The sequence below is a fragment of the Oryza glaberrima genome, chromosome 4 (assembly GCF_000147395.1).
Source record: "Oryza glaberrima chromosome 4, OglaRS2, whole genome shotgun sequence".
Classification (NCBI taxonomy): Eukaryota; Viridiplantae; Streptophyta; class Magnoliopsida; order Poales; family Poaceae; genus Oryza; species Oryza glaberrima.
The window spans coordinates 11,755,800-11,774,875 of NC_068329.1; the positions used below are offsets into that span (position 1 = coordinate 11,755,800).

The following is a 19,076-nucleotide window of genomic DNA, read 5'->3' on the forward strand; positions in this document are numbered from 1 at the left end:
TGATGATTATTTTAAAAAAATCTCAAAAATTTTATGTGATGATCAAACTGGAATAGAGGGAATACCATATTTATAGTCTCTGTGGAGTCAAGTTTGTTAAGAAGAATTTTTTTTACTCGGATTTGTTAAGAGGATTTTAACTTATATGTAAGAGATGTACGGGGATCCTTCGCACAAAAAAATATTTTATGAAAGAAAGGTTTGATCTCATACACTAAAGGAGGATTTCGTGCACGTTTCAGCAGGTTCTATAACCAGCAAGTATACTACGTGCATTGAAAAAAAAAAGAGAGGTGCATAAATTAAGACCTTGTTTAGTTCCAAAAAATAAACTTTTTATCCGTCACATCAAATGTTTGACACATACATAGAGTATTAAATGTAGAAAAAAAACTAATTACATAGTTTGCGTGTAAATTGCGAGGCAAATCTTTTAAGCCTAATTGCGCCATGATTTGATAATGTGGTGCTACAGTAAACATTCGCAATGACGGATTAATTAGGCTTAATAAATTCGTCTCACAATTTTCTGGCGGAATATGTAATTTGGTTTGTTATTAGACTACATTTAATGAGGACATATCCAGTGAAAATAAGCTAAGTGTTGAAAACTCGTGAAAATCATACCTAAAAGTTTCGTAAATTTATGAAAAAAATACTAGAGATAGGTGTAGATATAAAATATATTCTCACCAAATCTCAACTCCAAACTCAAGTTAGTTTATGAGAAACAAAAAAGACAAATTTTAGGTGAATAGTGTCCTGTTACTATTCACCTGAAGTTTGTCTTTTTTGTTACTCCTAAACGAAGTTGAGTTTGAACTTGAGATTTGGTGAGAATGTATTTCATATCTACACCTATCTCTAGTATTGTTTTCATGAATTTACAAAACTTTTAGGTATAATTTTCACGAATTTTCAACACTTAGCTCATTTTCACCGGATATGTCCCCACATTTAATACTTCAAATGTGTGTCCCTTTATCTGATGTGAAAACTAAACCTAATTTTTTCCCCAACTAAACTAGGCCTAATAAGTTTCTAGGAATGGGCAGCATTGCACCACCAATTCTGACATCATCACCCACGTAATCATGTATTACTAACTGGAGTTACAGTTGAAGTAGCATCATTATTTCGTTTTTCGCTGTAATGTTAGCCTAAGTGGATTGACACCTCCCTCACCTCTTCTATCTAGACTAACATAAAAAGCACGAGTTGTTTAGTGCAATTAACACCACGATTGCAATTAGCACCGGATTAACCCTGCGATTAGCGTAAAACCAAATCCTTCTCTTCGCCAAATCGCCAAAAACCAAAAAAAAAAAAACGTCGCCCAAACCGCCCGTGCCTCCTCCTCCGCCTTCTGCCGCTGCGCCTCCTCCTTCGCCTTCCGCCGCCGCGCCTCCACACCATCTCCTCCCCTCTTCCTCAACCGTGGTGCCCTATCGCCAGGGAAATCGCCGCCCCCTACACCTAAAACGAGCTCGGTCGTCGTTGCTAGCACACCAACTGTGCTACCCCTCTAAAGGTACAGATCCCTCCTCCCCCACCCCTTTCCCCTTTAATCTCTCCCCCATCCCTAATATCTCCTCTCTGCTCATCAGCCACCCCGCCACACACAGCCGATCATCGGGGAAGACCTTGCTGCTTGGCCCCTCCCCTCTGCCGCGCCTTGATCTCTTCCGCGTCGGCAACAATGATCGAATTTGTGAAGCATCAGACATACAGGATTAATTATTTTCCCCTTATTTTCTTGGTTTTGCTGCAATTATAAGTAAGCATTCTTGATATGATCCCATGGCGTGTAATAGCAATTCTGAACTTCTGATAGATACCTGCATCCTCAAGAAAATGTTTTTCTACCGTCAGAGTAACAGGTCAGGGTCATGTTGACCTGATATTACTCCAACTCATAACATCAGAAAAGCATCATCAATTAATAATTCTCAATTGAAATTTTATCTCAAATAGTCTCAATTCAAAGAGGTTTTAATTATCAATTAAAAACTGCTGCTCACAACAATCAACTTGAAATCCCCAACTCCTAAAAACCAAAATCTACAGAATTCAATATTAGTTCAGTTGCCAGGTTTCTGAAATTGTAATCTGTACTCCTATCAGTCAGTCCCAATCAACAGAGCATCATGTATATAGAAGTGAGCATGAGCAATGAACAAATATAATTGATCTTTTCATGACTCAGATATTAAGCAAGATAGGCATATTATGGAAGAGTTCAGCACCTTCTTTTTCTATTATGACCCAAATCAGCCAAAAAAAAAAGCAGTACCATGCTTGAAGATCAGCCACATTATCATTCTCTCACAATATTTTTCTGAAGGACATTTTCTGAAAATTTAGAAACATACAAGGCTTCATGACATTTTCTGTTAATCTAGAAACATTTGCTGATAATATAATTCGGATTCAAGAAGTTAGACAGTGCTTATCTATTTTATTCCCTTCAATTTTCTGAAGTCATGCACTGCATGCCATTGCCATTGATTGTTCTTTTCACTGCCTCTTCTGCATTGCTGTGCTCTGTGTGTGTTGTCTTGGGGCAACACTGCACTGACATTGGCCTCTTACCCCTGAACAGTCTGCATTTTCCTGAGCCATGGAGATCTCTGATGATGTGTGGGGGATGTATGTGTGTTCTTCAGTGATTCAGTGTGTGGATGCATCTTGTCACACCCCTGAACTAAGAGTACTGTAGCCATCCATGGAAAGAAAAGTGCTGCAGAAAGAAACTGGCAAGTGTCAATTCAGAGATGTGGCCACTTTGGAATTCAAGACCATATGGATAGCTGCTGCATATTGTGATTATTTTGGTTCAATTATTGCAGTAGGGAAATACACAATCAGTTTGATGTAGAAAGTATTTGGTTTCTTGTACTGATTAGTACTAATTTAACTAACTCTGAACATTAATTGCTTCAAGAAAGAAAAGTCTGAACATGCATGCATGGTGCACACTTTCATGTGGTGTACTGGTCTTAGAGCAGGTATAGTAGCACTTCTTCAGTCGGCGATAACAACATCCACATCATCGTTGCATTACGTGGAGGAGGGAGAAAGCATGAAAACGAAGAGAGCGAGCGTTTGCTGAAGCGCCGGGTGGTAGCACGATAATTTAGGCCGTATTAAATATTTTATATGGTTTGTGGGCCTTCGGTTCAGTTTATTTGATCTTTTGTGGCCATGCATAGCGTGCAGCTCCCAATATACGTTAGTTTTATGCTCAAGCACGGTGGACCATAGATATAGAGCTTGGTTTTGATCATCCGTGCATATAATAATTAAGTCCATTCATGCTTATGTAAAGCCAACTTATAGCTTGTCCTTTGTATAAGCAATCTACAATCATCAACTCTAGATGACATGGACATATGTTACCGCCGTCTATAAGCTTTGCTATTAGCCTTGCTCTTAGGTGTTTAGGAATTAGGACCCATGTAGTAAACCATGTGTTAATACTGCAGTAACAACTTGGGGTGTATATTTGCCTAATCATTCTATTAATTGAAGTAACAGTACATGGAAGTACACCAAAAGCGAAAATAAATTAAGGTATACTACTGAACATGATTGCATATCTAAGCATAGTATATACACTAGTCTTGATTTGTTATCAGGAATGTTAATTTGTATCTATGCTTACATTTCCTCCTGAGACAAACTCAAATAGTATCTGATTTCCCTTGTAGGCCTGAACTGTAAAGATGGATCCACATGCCACATTTTATCAGATTTTTTTAAGCAAAACATTTTATCAGATCTTAGAGAGTGGTGGGCTGAAATTAATTTGTTTGTGCTCGAAACAAATTGGAAACCATGTGCTTTTCGATTGTATTTATTATTGAAACCTAATGATATTATGTATTGTTTCGGATTCAAGCAGTTAGACAGTGCTTATCTATTTTATTCCCTTTAATTTTCTGAAGATCTTAGAGAGTTGTGGGCTGAAATTAATTTGCTTGTGCTCGAAACGAATTGGAAACCATGTGCTTTTTTATTGTACTTATTATTGAAACCTAATGATATTATGTATTGTTTCGGATTCAAGCAGTTAGAAGTGCTTATCTATTTTATTCCCTTCAATTTTCTGAACATCTTAGAGAGTTGTGGGCTGAAATTAATTTGCTTATGCTCGAAACGAATTGGAAACCATGTGCTTTTCGATATTGGTTTATTATTGAAACCTAATGATATTATGTATTGTACAACAAGCTGCATCTGAGATCTACTGTTTGGATTAATTTTTGGTCATTGTGAATATAGGAGTACATCTTCTGAATTCCAAGAGGAATCTTTGTTTTCTTTCCATACTATAGAGCAATCTAATTATCCTAAACTCCTAAATATAATTTTATATTGACCATAGGGCAAGATTTTCATTTCTGCATTGATGAAGAGACCCAAGGTTGCATAGCCCGGTTCCAAGCAGGTACAATATACATCCTCACAAGAAATGACCATCTTCCATTTTTAGCAATACTTATGATCTTAATATGGATATGTGCACCATTGACAGAAAAGCTGCTAGATAACAGGAATTTTACTGTCTGGATAACTCTAAAATCAGCTAAATCATCTGCGAAAATTGTACATAGTACAGGCCTGCTATAGTTGTTTTATTTGAAGCAGCTGAAAGAGATAACGTTGGGGGATTTACCTATAGATAGAGATCCATATGTTCTACACCTAACCTTGCAATACTATTGGGATGCAAACAAGGTATATCAGGAGGCCACCCTATGATGATCCTGGTGGGCCTTTTATGCCATATATCACTTCAATGCCAACTACCTTTTAGTGAAATTAGATGATTAGGGAGTTTGCAATACTAAGACAGGCATGTACAACTTGTTCTTCATTTCTTGTGATTGAAAATTGAGAGGCCTTGCTATGAAAATTAGTTTTAGTATTAGTTTTTTCACTGCTTATTTTGTCATTTGGCTTGATTGGTACTGTTCTATGGGTACTTTGGAAATATACAATACATGTTTGGATACACTATAGCACACCGAATTGATTTGCAAAGCATGTGGGTGTGAGGTTCATAAGTTAACTTTAGCTAAGTTTGCCCTTGATGAAAATTTGGTTAGATCAGCTGATGATCATGCCTTATTTGACATGCATGGCTTATAATTCTGCGGATCACAACTGCATTGTGCTCTACATCTCATTGACGCCATCTGGTCATAGACTTAGCCCAATGGTCCATAAATAAACAAAACTGAAAATAGCAATCGTTCACAGCGAAAAAGAAAAAAAATCCCTCACGCGTCAGCCCGCGGCCGCCGCCACCCCTCAAGCAGTCAAAATTATTTTGTCTGACAATAAAGTCTGAAAAGCCAAACCTGTGGTTCACTTGGTCCTTGACATCATGCATATTGCAAGACAAGCCTAATTTGACTTCCATAAGTGCATCCAATTGCGTGATTAAGTTGGAAGCAATACGCACATGCTATGACTTTCATGCTCACTGTATCCATTGATTGTATTCTACATACTGATACAAGTTGATCACACTGGTGTGCTTTGTTTCCAATTGAATCACGCAATTGGATGTGGTTGCTCATCTGTTGATTTCTTTTGTTTTTCGTGCCCTATATGGATATATGGTGATGACTTCTTGGATTACTCAAGAAAACTAGGGATCCAAAAGTATAAATTGAACAGTTCAATTGCAGACTTTAAGTACCAAGATATACTGCTGAACTGTATCAATTTATGTACACAAAGTTAGCAGCAAAGTTGACCTTTCTGTTGATGCACCATTGCTATCAAGTTTGAGTTTGACATGTGGGTAATTAATTAGTCCTGCTCATCAAGTGATATCATCACTGTTGGTAAATTACATTTGTGTAATACAGATTACATGTGGAAAACGGAGAACCGTGTTTTACATAAAACATGTCAATTCATGGCATTGCTTCTTTGTTCAACACATAACATGATCATAATCATCTATTGTGTTTTTGTTACAGACTGTTGGGAGCAAGTGCTTTGCCAAGTGTACAAAGCCAGGCTCAAGCTTGAGTGGTAGCGAGAGCAGTTGCATATCACGCTGTGTTGATCATTACATTGAGGCAACTGGTATTGTCAGCCGAGCTCTGTTTAGTACCACATGCTGAGTGAAGATGTAGCCTTCACTTGCTGCTTAAATCATAATGGGTGAAATGCTTTCCTAGATTTGTTATTTTTGTCTTCTAATCTGTGAGAAAAAGAACAACCTTTATTAATTAAGTGCCAACTATTAGCTATGCTGGTTTTCAGCTGATAAAAGCCGCAAATTCTGCTTTGCACTCTCTCTTACTGTATGTTACTTTTGTTCCCCAAGGGGCAATATCCTGAATGGTCCTAAAAATGCTTGTTGACCTGAAACCTGGCACTTCCACTAAAGTTCCTCCCAAAGTGTGCATTTTATTCCTGGAACATACAATTTTTCGAATTTATCATCTACAATGGAAAGTGTGTTCATCCCATGTAGGACACATTGAGACAACCTTTTCATGAAGGAACTCAATCATTCCTTGCTGGGTAAAAATGTACAATCTAACCAACCCAAACCAGTGGTAGTGGTGACGGGTGAAGATGTGTACCTGCAAGTTCCCGGTTTAATATAGAATAAATATAGAATATGAATATATAACAATTAAGGTTTATTTTATGAATTACCAATGTATTGCTTACAATAATGATTCTTTAATAATGTATAAGTAAAGGATCAACAATAACCGTATTTTCTTTAATTCCTATGTATCAACGTGCCTTGCACGTGCACACTCACTAGTCTATGTAAAATGTAAGCTAAAAAGATCAATTGCAGAATGGAATGGAGATTGATGCATAGTTGGTGGTGAAAAAATGTTTAATTATTCCTCAAGAGGATACAAACTTGCAATTGCAAACCAACATCCCATTTTGAATTACTGTGGAAAATTCCCCTTATATTACTATAATGTGGCTGTTCGACATCTTGTTGCTATGGCTGCGCAGCTAACAACAACAGTGCCAAAGAATCAAGCTGGCTGCAACATCTACAGCCGCAGCCGCATATCAATCAGCCTTACGAACGGCCTTATTTCTGAGAACATCCATGTTTTCTTTTGCATCTCTTACGTCTAGAGTTTCACGTAACAGCCAGAGTAGGTAACTCCACAAATATCATCTCTTAATCTCTTTAATTTTGTGTTCTTTCAGAGTCAGGATGGGATAGGCAGTGCCAGCAGTCAGAGGCCAAACCATTCTAACACCTAGTTAGTCCCTTTCATGGGTTAGAAAGTTGTGGCAGCAGGTGATGCCAACATGAACTTTGTGACATGGACAGTGCACCTGCCCGGTGACACCGTTGACGGACCACAAGTCTCCACTAACAAATGTTCTACCGAAAAACCAGATTAAAAGTAAAAATGATAGTGATTGAAGTAAATAGGCAGCTACCGTTTCTAAAAAAAAAAAACATTTCTAGGTTTGTAGTAGAGATTAAGATTAAAGAGAAAAGACTTTCATGGCCCAGTTGGGTTGGAGGTAAGATGAAATACAAATTGAAGGGAATAATCGATGGAAAAAAAATAATACTCCAAATAGTGTTAGAAATGCTTATATTTTGAAACGGAGAAAGTAGTATGAAAAAAAAAGTTAGATTTCAGTAATCTTTTGCTGGATGATCAGACATAATCAATACACCTAATCAGGTAGCACACATGAGTCATTTGGCGGTTTCAAATGTCACCGTTTTCCAGGGACTAATATGTGGCCGAGGAAGCTTATAAAAATAGCAACGAAAATGACTGGTGAGACCTTGATGCAAATTTAGGGCAGTCTCGCTAACTCAAATGGATGAACGAAATGCTGATATTCTTTTCTGGCAATTCTTGATGGGTAAAACTTTTGGAGGAATGTTATCAGAATGATGAGAAAAATAGGGAAAAATCCATAAGCCCCTCTGCCCTTTCTATACTTTAAACCTTTCTTATTTCTGTTTATTGCATAATAATAAGGTGAATGTTCCATCCAACTACAATGACATCTGCTCTTCAGTTACCTTGGCTTCAAGCCTCCATATCACGGTAAAAGTGAAGAAATAGAGTTAAGGAATTAACAGTATATTACATCCATTTGAAAAATATTGACTAAATTCTATATCTATTCATCATGAAACAATCGATTAAACAGGATGCAATAACAAATGAAAATGGTAGTATCTCTTTGGTACACAGCAATAAACATTACCTGTCCACTGCTATTATAATAGCTCCATAAGCCTTCTACTAACTTGAACAGGGTATACACATCTGGCTACCAAGTTCACATTTTGTGGTACATGTACAAGAAAATATACTTTAAATAATAGAGCAACTTGTGCATACACCAGAGTCCTGTCCTTATTTTTCATCATAACAACGTACACAGTTTCAAAGAATTAAGGAAATACAAGTTTAAAAGTTACCTTCAAAAGTCAAAGGATCTTCATATGCCCTGACTTCAGCTTCGGCATTTACCCAAACATCAGACTACGCATTTGAAGTATCGTTCTCAACTTCTCATAGGACATTCTATTCATCGAAATTATGACATATGTACAAAACTGAGTACATTGGATCAGACCATCTAAAAAGGATATCCAAGGCCTTAAACCATCCAAGTGAGATGTATTTGTTGGCATGTGCAATTTGCACAATTGCACTAGCAGTCCTGCACCAGTGCTGTTAATCATGACAACAACTCCTGGGATTTTTCCAATGACAAGAGTATAAAACATCGCCATTGTCTTGGCCACCAAAGCAAAACCTTCATGCTCATTGCTATTACTCTTATCGCCAAACAGTCCCACAAATCAAGCATCACAATAAATGTTGCACCACTGAAGAGTGGAAACTTCTAGAGTGTGGAGATGAGCCTCTTCGATGGATTACTTCCTCTGCTGCTAACTGTGCTAACTATGATCCCTGTGATACAAGCTTCAAACAGAACTACGAGCCTTCCATCTGCTGCCACGCTTGCAGATTGCCAAAGAAGCTGTGGTAATCTGACCATTGACTATCCCTTTGGAATTGGATCGTCCCATTGCTTTAGGCAGCCCGACTTCGAGCTCATCTGCAACAATACCACGCAACCGCCAAGATTGTTATTCAAGAATAGCACCACTGAGATCACAGACTCCTCCAGTACTGGTAAGAAATACAACCAATTCGGCTATGGGGATTCCAGGTTGTACTTTTAATATTCAACCAAAATAATAAGTTCAATCGATCATATTGTAACTTCTACTCCATTATATATATATATATTTCGATCATATTGTAACTTCTACTCCATTATATATATATATATATTTTTGTCTTCCAGCATATTTCAGTGTTGCCTTTTCCCGTTCCATCTCCGTAAAAGCCGATGTCAGTGTGTACAACATGTCATGGGATGCTCCTGGGAAATCTCTCACCCTTGAATATGCTGGACTAAACATCACCGGCTGCGATTTCGATATATACAAGGTGCTCGATCAAAGTGGAAATGTTCCTGCCAAGCTTTGCAACGTTACATGCCCGAATAGGGGAATCACAGAGGACATTGCTAGGCAGGACTGCAATGGCACTGGATGCTGCTCCATCGATGTTCCAATTAGTGCTCAGACCTTCCAGCTTATGTTTGTCCGCCATGGCAAATGGGAGATCAAACCTGATGCACAATCCAACCAAAGCTCCCTGTGGAGCACAATCAATGTAACAACAGTCTACGGCATCATTTCATGGAGAATCCAGGACCAACCGACGTGTGCCAGCACCTTAGATAACAGGACCAACTATGCCTGTATTAGCGAGCACAGCAAATGCATGGATGGCTATTTCACACCGTTTCTTGGTTACAATTGCTTATGTGATGGTGGGTACCAAGGAAATCCATATATACTAGATGGCTGCTCACGTGATAGAGGTAATTAATTTAATCTGCTCAAATAATTATACACCATGAACCTCGATATGGCCTTTTCTGTTTATACATAAGATGAAATTACGATGGTAGGTCAGGAAGTTTCTCAGTCACATGCAGGTTCATGGGCTTAAATAATTATACTCTGCAAAATTGCAAGCAGGTTGACTTCATTATACTTTTTGATAGAATGACAGGGGGAACATATGTGATATTGTAGAATGGTGAAGCAGAGATAGCCTCAACACACTAATTCTATTGAAAGATAGAGTAACATATAGGCCCGGACCTTCCTTATCCTTTAACCGACTTATAGAAACATAATCGAGAGATTAAGTAGAAAACCCAACCGGGTACATATGGAAGGAAATAACGATTCTAACAGATATCCCTAGAACAAAAAAATATGCCGTCAATTTCGTTTTATAAAAAGAACAATTTTGCTTTATCCTAAGCTATTTTATCTTTGAGTCAAATTTTCCAATATTTTCTCATTCAACTCATTTCATTTGATTGCACTATTATGCATATGAACAACACTTAGCTTGTATCAAGAATAGCTAGAGTTAGTTCAGCCATATTAGCGCAACCAAAATAGTACTTATCCAACAGATAAAATCATTAAGGGAAGAAACAATATTTGTTATTAGATGATAGTACTATGAGTCTATGAGGCCAAGCTTGTCCACTCATGGGTACCCGTACCCATTGACACACTCCTTCCAAATCCAACTATAAGTGTATTTTTCTCTAACTTACCAGCTTATACTATGTATAAAGCTGTTAGCCAAATAAACTAGTGTGGGTCGGCCAACATGCATCTCTGGCTAAACATACTTAACTGACCCCCCTGGTTCAATTAGCTGCAGAACAAGTTACCTCATGAACGAGATCCAAATTTACAGTAGGATTAGTTCCACATATATTAATTGTCTGTACATCATATAAACCAAGAGAGTTTTAGGCTAATCCTTTTGGGAGAAGCAAATTAATAGAAAATCCTACAAAAGCATGGATTACTCCCCCACCCCCACCCCGTGGCACAAAATTTGGAGAATGGCAGCCAGTTTTTCAGCATATCTCCTTCAGACAGTTGAATGCTATACAAAATTCTCTAAACAACCATTACTTGTGAAACTGTTAATTTCATTTCGCAAAACAGGATATAATCCGTTCCAACAGAAGGAAGTCTGCGACAGAAAGTGCGGGAGCATTGATGTCCCATATCCATTTGGCCTAGAAGAAGGGTGCGCTGCAAGGAAATCATTTCAGTTAAACTGCACAAACATGTTATCGTCCAGCCTCCAACTGAACGATGAATACCATGTAACGTATATAAATGTCAGCAATGGGCTCATGGGCATAGAAGACACCACAGATTACAAACAGTACATGTATGGGATGCGTGTGATGCAGGAACCTCAACTCTATATCGGATCTGGGAAATCAGCCTCAGTGCAATGGGCTGTTGCTAATCTAACCTGCCTAGAGGCACAGCAAAATATATCTGGATATGCTTGTGTTAGCATCAATAGCACATGCTTGGGTGTCAACTCAACAGATGGTTACATTGGGTATCGGTGTAGTTGCACACTTGGCTTCCAAGGAAATCCATATATCCAAGATGGTTGCCAAGGTTATAATCTCTGCCCTTCTCCCTCTCCCTTCCGATCTCCCTCTCTCTCTGATCTTACTAAGTGATGTTGCAGATATTAATGAATGTTTGGTGCCAAACAAATGTAAAGGAGTATGCTACAATACTCCTGGAAGTTACCGTTGCACTGCTTGCCCTGATAAAACACAGTATGATATGACAACAATGCGGTGCACCCGGACAAGAAGACAAAGTCTTATGTTAGGTGAGGTCCAGAGTCCTATACACTCTTGATCTTATAATGAACATGACACCATACTAACGAGCATATAAACTATTACAGGTGTTGTCATTGGACTTAGCTGTGGCTTCAGCATCCTACTTCTCAGCTTAGGAATAATGCTTCTCATTCATAGATGGAAAAAAGACATACAAAAGCAACTACGTAGGAAGTATTTTCGAAAGAACCAAGGACTTCTCCTGGAACAACTAATATCTTCAGATGAAAATGCAAGTGATAACACAAAGATATTCTCTTTAGATGAGCTAGAGAAGGCAACAAACAACTTTGATCCTACACGTATCCTTGGTCATGGAGGGCATGGCATGGTGTACAAAGGCATTCTATCTGACCAACGTGTGGTTGCAATAAAAAGGTCTAAGCACATTGAGGAAGGAGAGATCAGTCAATTCATTAATGAGGTAGCAATTTTGTCTCAAATAAATCATCGAAATATAGTGAAATTATTTGGATGTTGTCTAGAAACCGAGGTCCCATTATTGGTATATGACTTTATTCCCAATGGTTCATTATTTGGTATTCTCCATTCTGGTTCAAACAATGGTTTCTCCTTGTCATGGGATGACTGCCTAAGAATTGCAGTGGAAGCTGCAGGAGCTCTCTATTATCTCCATTTGGCAGCTTCAGTATCAGTGTTCCATCGTGATGTGAAATCCTCTAATATACTTCTAGATGCAAACTACACCGCTAAAGTATCAGACTTTGGTGCTTCGAGATTGGTTCCCATTGACCAAACTCATGTTGTCACAAATGTACAAGGCACATTTGGTTACTTAGATCCAGAGTATTATCATACCGGGCAGCTGAATGAGAAGAGTGATGTATATAGTTTTGGTGTGGTACTTGTCGAACTACTACTCAGAAGAGAGCCTATTTTTACAAGGGTGTCAGGATCAAAGCAGAATTTGTCCAATTACTTTCTCTGGGAACTGAAGGTGAAGCCAATCATGGAGATTGTTGCTGCTCAAGTTCGTGAGGAAGCTACTGACGAAGAGATAGAGAGTGTTGCTTCTCTTGCACAGATGTGCTTGAGGCTCCGAAGTGAAGATAGACCTACTATGAAGCAAGTTGAAATGAATTTACAGTACTTGAGAACAAAAAGGTTGAACTCATGCCCTGATGCTCCAGACAAAGCTGAAGAGATGCAGCCTTTGCTATGTACAAGATCTGAAGCTAGTTGTGCATCGTTGGCGATTAACTTGGGTGACAGTTATAACCCTGAGTCTCAAAGTAGCCACAAATGCTATAGCTTGGAGCAAGAGTTTAGTTCATCAGTTGGGTTGCCACGGTAAGTTGCTCAGAGCCATGCTATAATATAAAATTCAATTGAGTTGTGGAGGAAAATGATTGGATGTTTTCAGTTCTAGACAGGTCTGAAATGTATCAACTCCTCAATGTGGTCTACCATTTTATTAATTATTATCCCAAATAATGTACAATTCCTTTTATATCTCTTCGCTACCAAGTATCATTTATGCTAGAGCACTTGTTTATAAACAATGGGATTAGTCTGATGCGCCATTATGCTGATACTGTGGTTGCTCATATCATGCGTACACTTATTTGTTATGAGAAGCACATACTTCCAATGTGCGTGTTTCAAAAGTTTAGTCCCATGTATAAAATATGTGATGTATATATCTAGGTGAGAAATGGTTGGAAAATACTACAAAGAAATGGTATATATTTTCAACATTGCTCAACCAGTTCTACAAACTGCTATGTATGGGTTCCATCAAGTCATGAAACTTTGTATATATATGTTTCAAATTGACAAAAAATCGCAGACAATTAGTGGAAAGAAAGAGCTATGCATTGTATCTAAAGTTATAGGACCACGGCTACAATGCTAGTTGTATAACGAGGCAACGAGCACTCTCCGTGTGATTATTGGGTGCCGTGTGAGTTGAACAACTTAATATATGCCACACAAATAGTTAAATATATTCCCTCCGTTTCATATTATATGTTGTTTGACTTTTTTTCTAGTTAAGTTTGACCAGATTTATAAAAAAATTTAGTAACATCTAAAATATCAAACTAGTTTCATAAAATCTAACATTGAATATATTTAATAATATGCTTGTTTTTTTTTGAAAATACTAATATATTTTTCTACTTGGTTAAACTTGACTAAGAAAAAAGTTAAACGACTTATAATATGATTATAACATGAAAGGGAGGGAGTAGTAACTAAAACAATCAAGGAAGATCTCCATACCTGGAGTTGAACATGCAAGTAGTGGCAGCAACCATTCGTCCTCAATTACCCAAACGCTGCATGTGCGACCACACAAGAGCAAATTAATCAGGAAAATCGCAGGGCATTAATGGAGGAGGACAGCCAAAAAAAAAAAACATTTCCCCACCAAGAACGGATCGGGGAATCGAAGATGGAACAGTTACACAATACCTATTCACTCCCATCACGAGGGAGATGGAGAAGGGTGAGCGAGCAGCTGAGAGAGCATATTGGATCAAGGCAGGGGCGTCCGCCTACCGGATTCGGAGAGGGAAGAACTGCGAAGGAAGAGGCGGGGCCGGCGAGGAATGCAGTCCGGTCCGGCGGTCTCGTGGCGCGGACGGCGGCGGTGGGTGGTCTCGTGGCGGGCAGAGCTCGGTGAGGTGGGGCGGCGCCGCCGGCCACGGGAAGGAGGGAGAAGGGCATGGGTGGGCCGGAAGGAGAGAGAGAGAGAGAGATGGGCCGGGCGGGACCAGATGGGCAAGGATGGTGGCCCAGATAAATATAACAACTTTGATACGTTGGTTTGGAATTTCTTGTTTGAGACCTCGTACTAGAGGAAGGCTAGCGCACTGGACTCTGTTGGATATAGGTGCCATGGGATAGATTAAATGAGCTAGAAATTAATCTGTCTCTCACGACAGCGCGCCATACCTCACCGGCGGCGACTCGCTCCAACGCCGTCCACGAAGTTCCTCCTCGGTATCGCGTGCATCCTCGTCGGCGCCGGCAAGATCTAGCTCGATATCGCAGCTGGCGGCGACTCGCTCCGACGCCGTCCACGAAGTTCCTTCTCGGTATCGCGTGCATCCCTCGTCGGCGCCGGCAAGATCTAGCTCACTATCACGCGCTCCGCGTGCAATTCCTCGCGGCGGCGACTCGCTCCGACGCCGTCCACGAAGTTCCTTCTCGGTATCGTGCGCATCTGCACATGATACCTCGTCGACGGCGCCTTCGTGCCACCGCAACTAGCCAAGATCTTCCTCCTCGGTATCGCGCGATACCTCGACGGCGCTGCAAGCAAACGTGATACCATTGAGACAACGATTCTAGCAGGTACCAAAAACACACTGCAAAAAAAAAATTAGTGTAAAAAATTTTGGACTGAATCTTTATGGATTTCCCTGTTTGCATCTTCAGTTCGACTTATGCGGTATCATGTTTGTAGTTTCAGTTTGACTTATATGGTATCATGCTTGCAGTTTCAGTTTGACCTGTGTGGTCTGATGGACTCGGTTGGTTCTGGTTCTCTTGAAAGAATGATGGAACATGGACAAGATGAGCAAGGTGATGTTAGTGCCGAAAGAAGTTTGAAAGATGTTCAAAATGAAAAAACTGTTGTTTCAGTTGAAGGAAGTATGAAAGAGATTTTATATTAGAAAAATGATTGTTCCGTTGAAAGAGAGATGGAAGAAGTAGCAATTGAAGAAGATGATACACTGCGGAGAGCACTGCTTGATGCTGGCCTGTTTCGAGGTGCCGTGAGCATTTCTCAGATTGATGCAGTTGATGATTTTCAAATAGAAGCTGGTTTTGGGAGAGAGGATGATGAAGAAACAGAAGAGGAGGGGGTTCAATCACAACCGGCGGTACCGCAGGTTGGTATGGAGTTCTTTTCGGAGAAAGAGGCTAAAGATTACTAAAACCGCTATGCAAAAAATTGGGGTTTCGGAACAAAGATTTCAAGTACCAAGGAAAGCAATGTTACGAAAGATTACAATAGATACGAGTTTGCTTGCTACTCTGAGCGCACTAGCCAAACCAAAAATACAAAGTCAAATGCAGGTAGTGGATCTAGAAAATCCAACAGTTTGCGAAAAACTAATTGCAAAGCAAGAATGGTCATTGTTAAGAGGAAGGACAAATGGATAGTGACTATAGTGGAATTAGAGCACAACCATCCCCCATTGAGCCCAGCTACACTCAGGTTTCTAAGGTCCCATCGTGCTATGTCGAAAGAAGACTCTGAGCTGATTGAGTTATTACACAACAACAACATCCCCACTAGGAGAATCATGTCTGTCCTAGCTGACTTGTATGAAAATATTCGCAACATCCTGTTCACAAAGAAAGATGTTAGCAACCTAAGGACGACCATGAGGAAGAAGACTACTGTCAACGGAGACATGGCTGAAACAATCAAGTATTTCCAAGAATTGCAAGTAGAGGACCCATCGTTTTTCTATAGCATGGAGATAGGCTCTGATGGTACAGTTGGTAGCTTATTTTGGGTGGACGGAGAGTCAAAAGAGGCCTACAAGAAATTTGGTGATTGTATCGTCTTCGACACAACATATTGCACCAATAAGTACAACCTTCCATTTGCTCCAATCGTCGGTGTGAGCAACCATGGGCAAAGTATACTGTTTGGGTGTGCATTCCTAAAGGATGAAAATGTTCAAACTTTTGAATGGGTGTTCGAAACATTCTTGAAAGCCATGGATGGGAAAGCCCCACAGTGTATCATGACTGATCAGGACAAGGCCATGGAGACTACGATCGCAAAAGTGATGCCAAATACAATTCATAGGCGTTGTATGTGGCACCTGCACAGGAATGCTAGCGCCAATCTTGGTGCTTTTAAATCGGAAAGAAGGATTTGAATCTGAATTTAAGTCATGTATTGATACATCATTGACTGAAGAAGAATTTGATTCAAGTTGGCAGGCTATGATTGATACGCATGAGTTGCAAGAGAACAAGTACATGCATCACCTATATGAACAGGAAGAAGTGGGCCCCCTGCTTTTTCATGGATTACTTCTTCCCCTTCATGACTACCTCCCAGAGGAGTGAGAGCATGAATAATTTATTCGAGGACTTTGTTCACCCGGCAGAATCAATCAGGAACTTCATATTGCAATATGAGATGCTTGCTCAATCTTGTCTTGACAGGGATGACAATCAGCGCTTCATAACAGTTCAGACAGACCCAGCGATGTGGTCCGGCTATCCAATGGAAGAACAGGCTTCAAAGTTCTATACGCGTGCGATATTTGAGAAGTTTTAAGAGATGCTATATAGGGCTACAAAATACAAAACAATGAGTGGGCCAGACCCTGAATCGTATTTTGTGCAGCTAATTTTGGTTGATGACAACAAGAAATTTTTGGTTCATTATGACCTGAGCTCTGAATCCTACAATTGTTCCTGTATGAAATTTAAGAGGGATAAGATACTATGTGTGCATGTTCGAAAAGTGATGATACAATTGAATGTCTACGTGATACCAGAAAAATATCTCTGATCGATGGACACTCAGAGGGTCTGAACACGCTTCGAGTGCTCTTGTGCCAACATAAATTGGTGAGGTATCAAGCAGGAAGTTGAGGTACATCCGGATCTGTAAGAAATCAGCAACACTTGCGGCTGAAGCTTGTAAAACACAACAGGGATATGACCTTGCAATAAAGACAATTGACGATTTGGCAGAAACTCTAGCAGTGATAAACTCGATGCCGCAAACTGATCAGCCTCAGCCAAGGCTCAACAATACAGGAAAGCTAGGTGGTAGCAATGGCTCTAATGCAGAGAGTAGTGTTGCAACTCTCAAGGATCCTATGAAGAAAGTTTCGAGGGGTAGGCCTAAAAACTCAACTAGACGGAAATCAGTGCTTGATGATAAAAGTGGTTCGATGAGTAAAAAGAAGGCTGATAATACCAGCGGTTCAGCAAGCTGTAAAAACAAAAAACCTAATGATACCAGCAGTTCAGGAAGCCATAAAAGGAAGAGACTGTCGACTATCAATCAAGCATCTACATGCTGATATGAGGTGAAACACTAACAAAAAATAATTCTGCATTAACAAAAAAAAATTCCCCTATTGCTAATTTGGTACTGTGTTTTTTTTTTGTGTGCTTGCAGGTAGTCTGAAGTCTGAAAGATTTGTGTGCTTGGAGCAGTCCGAAAACAGATCTTGTGATGTCATAGCCATTCAAGAAAAACATTCATGTCATCTACTGAAATTTGGCACTGCTGTAATTTTTTTACCATTGTGATGTGATGAACTTAATTTTTTTTATGTCAACAAATGTGATGTTGGGTGGCACTATCTGTGATATTGGTGATACGCTGAAATGACTGAACTGGGATATTTTTACCAAATGTGATGGCTGCTGATTACTAATTGTAAATTGGCAAGTATATGCTATCATCTCTGATTGCCTCACAGTAAGAATGTATGTACATTTTTGCCACGATAAGTCATAAAAAAATTATAGTAATCAAGAATATCCCTAGGTCATGGCACCCATTTGGCCACAGGGGTGTCTGTGAAAAAAGCTTGGTACTTGATATCAGGTCAGTACTAGGTATCATGTAACATGGTATTTGACAGTCATGGTACCAAAAATTAAAAGGTGGGAATGCCCCCTGGTACTTGATACCAGAATATTGCCGGCTCTTTGGAGCTCCTCAACGGAAACGTAGGATTCTCGGTGGAGAATCCGAACTTCGGGAAACAAATCGTTTGTCTCTTCTCACTCTCTTTACCTTTGTGATTGTGACGCTTATCCCCTTATTTGTCTAGTTGTGCTATCATGTCTCCCCTTGTATGATCGTTGTTGCTATCTTGTGTAGTTTCATGTGTATTACTCTTGTTTAATACATGTTGCATCTTTCTATGGTTTAGGCTTCCTTGTGAATCAATTTACTTGTTGTGAGGTGCTCAAAAGAGCAACTCACAACTCCCCGGAAGTTCCTAGGAAGAACCCTGGAAGTTCTGGGCAGCTTTCTTTGCTCGGCATAAAAAGCTGCCAGGAAGTTTCGGGCCTTTTGCCAGGAAGTTCCGGGCCCTGATTTTAACCGCTGCAATTTGAAGTAAATTTCAGGAACGTATATTCACCCCCCTGTTGACGAAAAAATCGAACACACAGGCCTAGGAGATCTGCTTAACTCCTGTGCAGGTCCAAAGATTTATGAGATGCGGGCGTGCCAGTCAATTTGATCCTGCAACTGACAAGATATGTAAACAGCCGATCGGCTGACAAGCCGATGT

At 39.7% G+C, this 19,076-nt stretch overlaps 1 pseudogene; it reads left to right on the plus strand.

The window, feature by feature from the left end:
- Positions 1–8,806: 8,806 nt before the first annotated feature.
- Positions 8,807–13,317, plus strand: LOC127772237 (wall-associated receptor kinase 1-like; annotated as a pseudogene).
- Positions 13,318–19,076: the final 5,759 nt, after the last annotated feature.